The sequence below is a fragment of the Scylla paramamosain genome, chromosome 49 (genome assembly GCF_035594125.1).
Source record: "Scylla paramamosain isolate STU-SP2022 chromosome 49, ASM3559412v1, whole genome shotgun sequence".
NCBI lineage: Eukaryota > Metazoa > Arthropoda > Malacostraca > Decapoda > Portunidae > Scylla > Scylla paramamosain.
The window spans coordinates 3,397,501-3,405,000 of record NC_087199.1 but is presented as its reverse complement, the minus strand read 5'-3'; the positions used below and the strand labels follow the sequence as shown (position 1 = coordinate 3,405,000).

General features: G+C 45.9%; 1 long non-coding RNA gene across 1 annotated transcript in view; it reads left to right on the top strand.

The window, feature by feature from the left end:
• The window catches only part of LOC135095538 (uncharacterized), a 4,492-nt gene extending 911 nt beyond the window's left edge, over positions 1-3,581 (top strand). Inside the window, exons 2-4 of the long non-coding RNA XR_010264427.1 lie at positions 1,483-1,688; positions 2,183-2,360; positions 3,176-3,581. This is a non-coding gene — a long non-coding RNA (uncharacterized LOC135095538). The remainder of the gene's footprint in view (positions 1-1,482; positions 1,689-2,182; positions 2,361-3,175) is intronic.
• Positions 3,582-7,500: the final 3,919 nt, after the last annotated feature.

Sequence of the window (7,500 nt, the reverse complement as noted above, 5' to 3'; positions counted from 1 at the left end):
TCCACCTCCTTAGTGCAAGAGTTAACCAGTATTGTCAGTCTTTCACCACGATTCTGGTCCACCTCCCTAATGCTAAGTGTTAACCAGTATTCTCAGTCTTTCACCACTATTCTGTCCACCTCCTTTGTGCAAGAGTTAACCAGTATTCTCAGTCTTTCACCACTATTCTGACCACCTCCCTAATGCAAGAGTTAACCAGTATTCTCAGTCTTTTAACCACTATTCTGTCCACCTCCCTAATGCAAGAGTTAACCAGTATTCTCAGTCTTTCACCACTATTCTGTCCACCTCCTTAATGCAAGAGTTAACCAGTATTCTCAGTCTTTTACCACTATTCTGTCCACCTCCCTAATGCAAGAGTTAACCAGTATTCTCAGTCTTTCACCACTATTCTGTCCACCTCCCTAATGCAAGAGTTAACCAGTATTCTCAGTCTTTCACCACTATTCTGTCCATAGCTGGGCGCGATAACAAAAAAAGGTTCGTCACGATAACCAATAAGTCTTTAACGATCACCTTACCGGCCATCACCGCTAATCAATAACTGACGACAGCTTTACTTGCCGATAATTGACAACCGTTAATTTAAAAAAAAAAAAAAATCCGATACTAGCGATAAGGATATTGGTATTTCCAGTAAAAAGTTGATAAATACAAATCCTTACTTTTATCTTTTACCTTAAAAAAAAAAAAAAAAATTAGAGAAACCTTAAAAAAAACTTGTAATTCAGTGTTTCCCCTGTGCGTTCACTAATGACAAGTGCTGCTCTAAGTAAAATAACTACCTTCGATTTTGAAACTTTTAAAACCCCAACTAAAATCACCGATTATCGCGAGTCTGGAGGCATAGCACGGCCAAAACAATTAACCTGATGCCAATGTCGTCACCCACACACAGATGTTGTCCACCTGCCTGATGCAAGACTTAACCAGTATCCCCAATCTTTCACCCCTTTCTCTGCTAAATTCATGAACTCCCTGCCTGCTTCTGTGTGTGTGTGTGTGTGTGTGTGTGTGTGTGTGTGTGTGTGTGTGTGTGTGTGTGTGTGTGTGTGTGTGTGTGTGTGTGTGTGTGTGAGAGAGAGAGAGAGAGAGAGAGAGAGAGAGAGAGGAGAGAGAGAGAGAGAGAGAGAGAGAGAGAGAGAGAGAGAGAGAGAGAGAGAGAGAGAGAGAGAGAGAGAGAGAGAGAGAGAGAATATACTCAATATAGACGTATTTTCAAGAATGTTTTCCTTGTTATTTTTTCCTCTTTCCTCCTCCTCCTCCTCCTCCTTTCTCCTCCTCCTCCTCCTCCTCCTCCTCCTCCTCCTCCTCCACCTCCTCCTCCTCCTCCACCTCTGCTTTAGTGTGACATTAATTAGTAAGTGGACGCGTGTGTTTGTAGGCAGTGAGGTCACACACACACACACACACACACACACACACACACACACACACACACACACACACACACACACACATTCACTCTCCCCACTCTCTCAGAGCAATGGCGTGTACCTGGAGGCGGGGGCGGTGGACGGGGAGTATCTGAGCAACACACTGTACCTGGAGAAGCACCTGGGCTGGTCCGGGGTGCTGGTGGAGCCGCTGCCTGCCACTTATGACGCCCTGAGAAGGAAGCACAGGAAAAGTTATACCTTGAACGCTGCCCTCTCAACCACCACCACCGCTCAGACTCTTCATATGAGGTGGGTGGTGGTGGTGGTGGTGGTGGGTGGGTGGGTGGGTGGGTGGGGTGGGTGGAAGGAAGGAAGGAAGGAAGGAAGGAAGGAAGGAAGAGAGAGAGAGAGAGAGAGAGAGAGAGAGAGAGAGAGAGTGAGAGAGAGAGAGAGAGAGAGAGAGAGAGAGAGAATATATTAATAATAATAATAATAATAATAATAATACTAATAATAATAATAATAATAATAATAATAATAATAATAGTAATAATAATAATAATAATAATAATAATAATAATAATAATAATAATATCAGAAGGAGAAAAAGAAGAAGAAGAAATAGTCTGTAGTAGCAGTAACAATAGTAACATCAAAGTAATAGTAGTAGTAGTAGTAGTAGTAGTAGTAGTAGTAGTAGTAGTAATGAAATATATAGTAACTTCTATATCTTCTTCTCCTCCTCCTCCTTCTTCTTCTCTTCCTCCTCCTCCTCCCTCCTCCTCCTCCTCCTCTCCCTACAGAACTGAAGGGAAGAAAGGAGTCATGAGCCACTTCCTACGAGAGGGAGAAGAAGAGGGAGAGTGAGAGGGAGAGGGAGAGGTGACAGTGCTCTCCCTGCCTCTCTACACCATCCTGCTCTCCCTCAACTTGACTCAACTGGATTTCCTCTCCCTGGATTTGGAAGGAGCCGAGTTAAAGGTACGGTAGTAGTAGTAGTAGTAGTAGTAGTAGTAGTAGTAGTAGTAGTAGTAGTAGTAGTAGTAGTAGTAGTAGTATGAACACAAGAACACAAGGGTTGGTGCAGGAAGCCACCAGGCCTACACGTGGCAGTCCCTGTATGAGACACACCTGCCTGTCTCCACCTGTCACGCCCATCCATCCACTTGTCTAGTCTTTCAAGGCTCCCTAATGACTCACCACTAACAGCCTGACTACTGAGTCCTCCACACTGATTGATAACCCAGTTCTTCCTATCTCTTTTTTAAATCTAGGTTTTTTTTTTTTTTCAAGTTTGAACCCTTTACTTCTTGTTCTATCCTGAGAATTTTGCTTGCGTCCCCCTTGTTGTAACCCCTGCACACCACTTCAAGTCTCCCATCAGGTCCCCTCTTAACCTACGCCTGTCTAAGAGATGTACATTTAACAGCTACACCCTCGTTTGGTAAGGAATGCCCCTCATCCCCTGTATCCTTTTAGTCATTCTCCTGTGTACTGCCTCTAACAGCCCTGCAGCCTTCCTGTAATATTGGGGAACACAACTGCACAGCGTAGTCCAGATGATGTCTGGCTAAATAAAATACAACTTAAATATTACTTCGGATCTTCTTCTTTTAACTTCCCTGAAAATCAATCCTAATATGTGATGTGTTTTATTTCTGGCCTCTATGCATTGTTTTCTTCTTCGTTCCCTGAGCTTACCTGAGCCTCGTTGTTTGTGTATCTGCTGTGTGGGTTTACTTCTACACCACCACCACCACCACCACCACCACCACCGCCACTCTTCCACTCTCCAGGTGCTGCGGACGGTGCCGTGGGAGAGGGTGCGGGTGAGAGTGCTGTGTGTGGAGTGCAACCGCGTGGGAGCGTCGCCTCTCACTCACTTCCTGCTCTCCCAAGGCTACTACCACATTGGCAACTTTGGCATCGACTGCTGGTACGGCTGGCCCTCTCTCCTCTCCCAGACCTTCCCCTAGTACTCTCCCAGGGGCTTGTTACTGTCCCAGCTTCACTTCTCTCCCTGTTCCTCGTAGAATGTTTTGATATGTTGCTGGTGATACCCGTGTTTCTACTGCGCTACTATGCAGGTACTGGTGGCCTGAATCTTCCCTAGTACTACCACAAATCACTGGTTACTCGTACACACGCCCTCTTGTACTGTGTAACCTCAAATGTTGAATATATACTTGTAAATCGAAGTGGTGTCTTTTGTTTCAGTCACCCTTAAATGCCGTTTTCTGTGATGCGAGAAATTGGTGTTTTGTTGAGTTATCCTTATAAGTTTTACGTTTTTTTTCGTAAGGAGTTAAAAAACGGGTACTCTTTATCGGTAACTTATAAATTTGTTAGTTCATCAATTATAGTAGTACTATAATATATTTCCTGTCGCAGTAGTAGTAGTAGTAGTAGTAGTAGTAGTAATAGTAGTAGTAGTAGTAGTAGTAGTAGTAGTAGTAGTAGTAGTAGTAGTAGAAGTAGTAGTAGTAGTAGTAGTAGTAGTAGTAGTAGTAGTAGTAGTAGTAGTAGTAGTAGTAGTAGTAGTAGTAGTAGTAGTAGTAGTAGTACCACACATTTAGTAATACGATAAAACATTAGAGCAAGTAACACAACTCCGAAATGATTGAATTGATGCACCTGATGCAACACCTAACACCCAAACCCTGCCCAACCTAGCAACCTCACCCAGCCTAACAAAACGAAACCTTATCAAACCTAATTTAACCAATCTAACATAACCTAAACCTTTATATCAAAATGCTAGTGTTATTTCAATATTATCCACGTAACAGTGGTAGTAGTAGTAGTCGTAGCAGTACTGTTTACTTCCTGAAGGGTTGGACGTCTATGAAAAGACGTGGAAAAGTGCAGGGTGGTATCATCAGCGTAGAGGATAGGACAAGAAGTTTGGTTTAAAAGATCATTGATGAATAATTGGAAGAGTGGGTGACAGGACAGAACCCTGAGGAACACCACTGTAACAGATTTACAAGAACAGTGACCATCTACCACAGCAGCAATAGAACGGTCAGAAAGGAAACTTGAGATGAAGTTACAGAGAGAAGGATAGAAGCCGTAGAAAGGTAGTTTGGAAATCAAAGCTTTGTGCCAGACTCTATCAAAATCTTTCGATATGTCCAAGGCAACAGCAAAAGTTTCACCAAAATCTCTAAAAGAGGATGACCAAGACTCAGTAAGGAAAGCCAGAAGATCACCAGTAGAGCGGCCTTGACGGAACCCATACTGGCGATTAGATAGAAGGTTGTGAAGTGATAGATGTTTAAGAATCTTCCTATTGAGGATAGATTAAAAAACTTTAGATAGGCAGGAAATTAAAGCAATAGGACGGTAGTTTGAGGGATTAGAACGGTCACCCTTTTTAGGAACAGGCTGAATGTAGGCAAACTTCCAGCAAGAAGGAAAGGTAGATGTTGACAGACAGAGCTGAAAGAGTTTGACTAGGCAAGGTGCAAGCACGGAGGCACAGTTTCGGAGAACAATAGGAGGGACCCCATCAGGTCCATAAGCCTTCCCAGGGTTTAGGCCAGCGAGGGCATGGAAAACATCATTGCGAAGAATTTTAATAGGTAGCATGAAGTAGTCAGAGGGTAAAGGAGAGGGAGGAACAAGCCCAAAGTTAGAGTTTTTATTAAAGGTTTGAGCGAAGAGTTCAGCTTTAGAAATAGATGTGATAGCAGTGGTGCCATCTGGTTGAAATAGAGGAGGGAAAGAAGAAGAAGCAAAGTTATTGGAAATATTTTTTCCTAGATGCCAGAAGTCACGAAGGGAGTTAGATCTTGAAAGATATCTATGTATGAATGTATGCACGAATGTATAAAGATTTTAGAAGATGGAAAGACAAGTCAGTAAGAAAAGAGAAAAGACATTTTTTCCTGGCCACGAGAAATTTGTTAGTAGTCAAGTGTGGCCAGGGGAGAGTTGTCCACACTAGGTCTGGTCGTCAGCAGGTTTGGCCAGGATAGGGTTGGCCAGGGTAGGTTTGGTCGTCATCAGGATTGTCCAGGATAGGTTTAGTCATCATCAGGTGTGGCCAGGGGAGATCTGGCCTAAAATCAGTCATCAGGTGTGGCCAGGGGAGATCTGGCCTACGTTTTGTCATCATCAGGTATGGCCAGGGGAGAACTGGCCTACGTTTTGTCATCATCAGGTGTGGCCAGGGGAAAATTGGCCTACGTTCTGTCATCATCAGGTGTGGCCAGGGGAGAACTGGCCTAAAATTAGTCCTCAGGTATGGCCAGGGGAGAACTGGCCTACGTTTTGTCATCATCAAGTGTGGCCCGGGGAGAACTGGCCTACGTTCTGTCATCATCAGGTGTGGCCAGGGGAGAACTGGCCTAAAATTAATCATCAGGTATGGCCAGGGGAGAACTGGCCTACGTTTTGTCATCATCAGATATGGCCAGGGGAGAACTGGCCTAAAATTAATCATCATGTGTGGCCAGGAGAGAACTGGCCTACGTTTTGTCATCATCAGATATGGCCAGGGGAGAACTGGCCTAAAATTAATCATCAGGTGTGGCCAGGGGAGAACTGGCCTACGTTTTGTCATCATCAGGTATGGCCAGGGGAGAACTGGCCTACGTTTTGTCATCATCAGGTATGGCCAGGGGAGAACTGGCCTAAAATTAGTCATCAGGTATGGCCAGGGGAGAACTGGCCTACGTTTTGTCATCATCAGGTGTGGCCAGGGGAGAACTGGCCTACGTTTTGTCATCATCAGGTGTGGCCAGGGGAGAACTGGCCTACGTTTTGTCATCATCAGGTGTGGCCAGGGGAGAACTGGCCTACGTTTTGTCATCATCAGGTATGGCCAGGGGAGAACTGGCCTACGTTTTGTCATCATCAGGTGTGGCCAGGGGAGAACTGGCCTACGTTTTGTCATCATCAGGTGTGGCCAGGGGTGATTTGGCCTACGTTTTGTCATCATCAGGTATGGCCAGGGGAGAACTGGCCTACGTTTTGTCATCATCAGGTGTGGCCAGGGGAGATCTGGCCTAAAATTAATCATCATCAGGTGTGGCCTTGGGTGATCTGGCCAGGACGGGTGAGGTGATGGGGCAGCAGTCCTCAGTCAGCGGGGCCTGGTTCCCTCATGAGGAGGAACTGTCCGGTGGACTGGTCATCCTGGAAGTGGCCCGTGATGAGCTGCAGTACGGGGAATTCTCCCTCGCACAGTTCGCCAGCGATGAAGTGTACAGTGAGGGACTCCCCATCGAAATACTCGCCTGTGTAATACCGCCCCAGGTGATATTCGCCAGATGGGGACTGGCTGTGGGAGTATTCAGGCGTATGGAGTTTGGCCATGGGAGCCTTGGACTGTGGGCTCTTGGCTGTCTCGTGGCGGGTGTTGGTGGCCGCGCAGGCAGGGTGCTCCAACACGGGAGCGTCGCCCTGCCCCTGGGCTGCTTTGTTTTTCTTGGCGCGCCAGCGCCGGGCCTGCTCCCGGCCCTTCCGGGCGGCCTCGGCCCTGCACCGGGCCACCCGCTTCTGCTCCTCGGTGAGCTGCCGGGTCTTGCTGTAGTCGAATCGTTCTCCGTATAGTACCATTTTTAATCTGAATTGTTTTATTTAATGATCGAAAAGACAACCGGAAAGGGGAAAGTGTGAAAAATTAAGCAAGAGGATGAAAAGATGATGAGGAGAATAATTGATGAGGGCAAGTCTAAAACAGCAACATAACAAAATTAAAAGCAGTGAACAAACACAACCAAACAAACAACGTGAGTCAAATCGATCAATAATACGAAAAAAAAATTACGAAAGACTGAAAGAAAAACCTTTACGTCAACTGTACAAAGGATGACAAATGTTGACTATAAGGATCTTACCAAGACACTGCAAGACACACAGCCCTCAGAAAACATGCCGCGGTGTGCTGGTGGGAGGGAATGCAGAGCAGGGAGGAGGCAGCGGTAATGCAAGGTGAGATGACGAGATGACGCTTTGGCAGGAAACACACGCACGTCACCAATAAGCTTCCGGCGTCTTTGGGTCTCGTCCTCCTTCGGGCAGCCGCCGTCAGGCGTCTTCCTCAACTGGATTCTGAATTTCTGACAAGACCTTTGCGTCCTGGGAGCGACAAGTGTGCCGCAGCGAGAGCAAC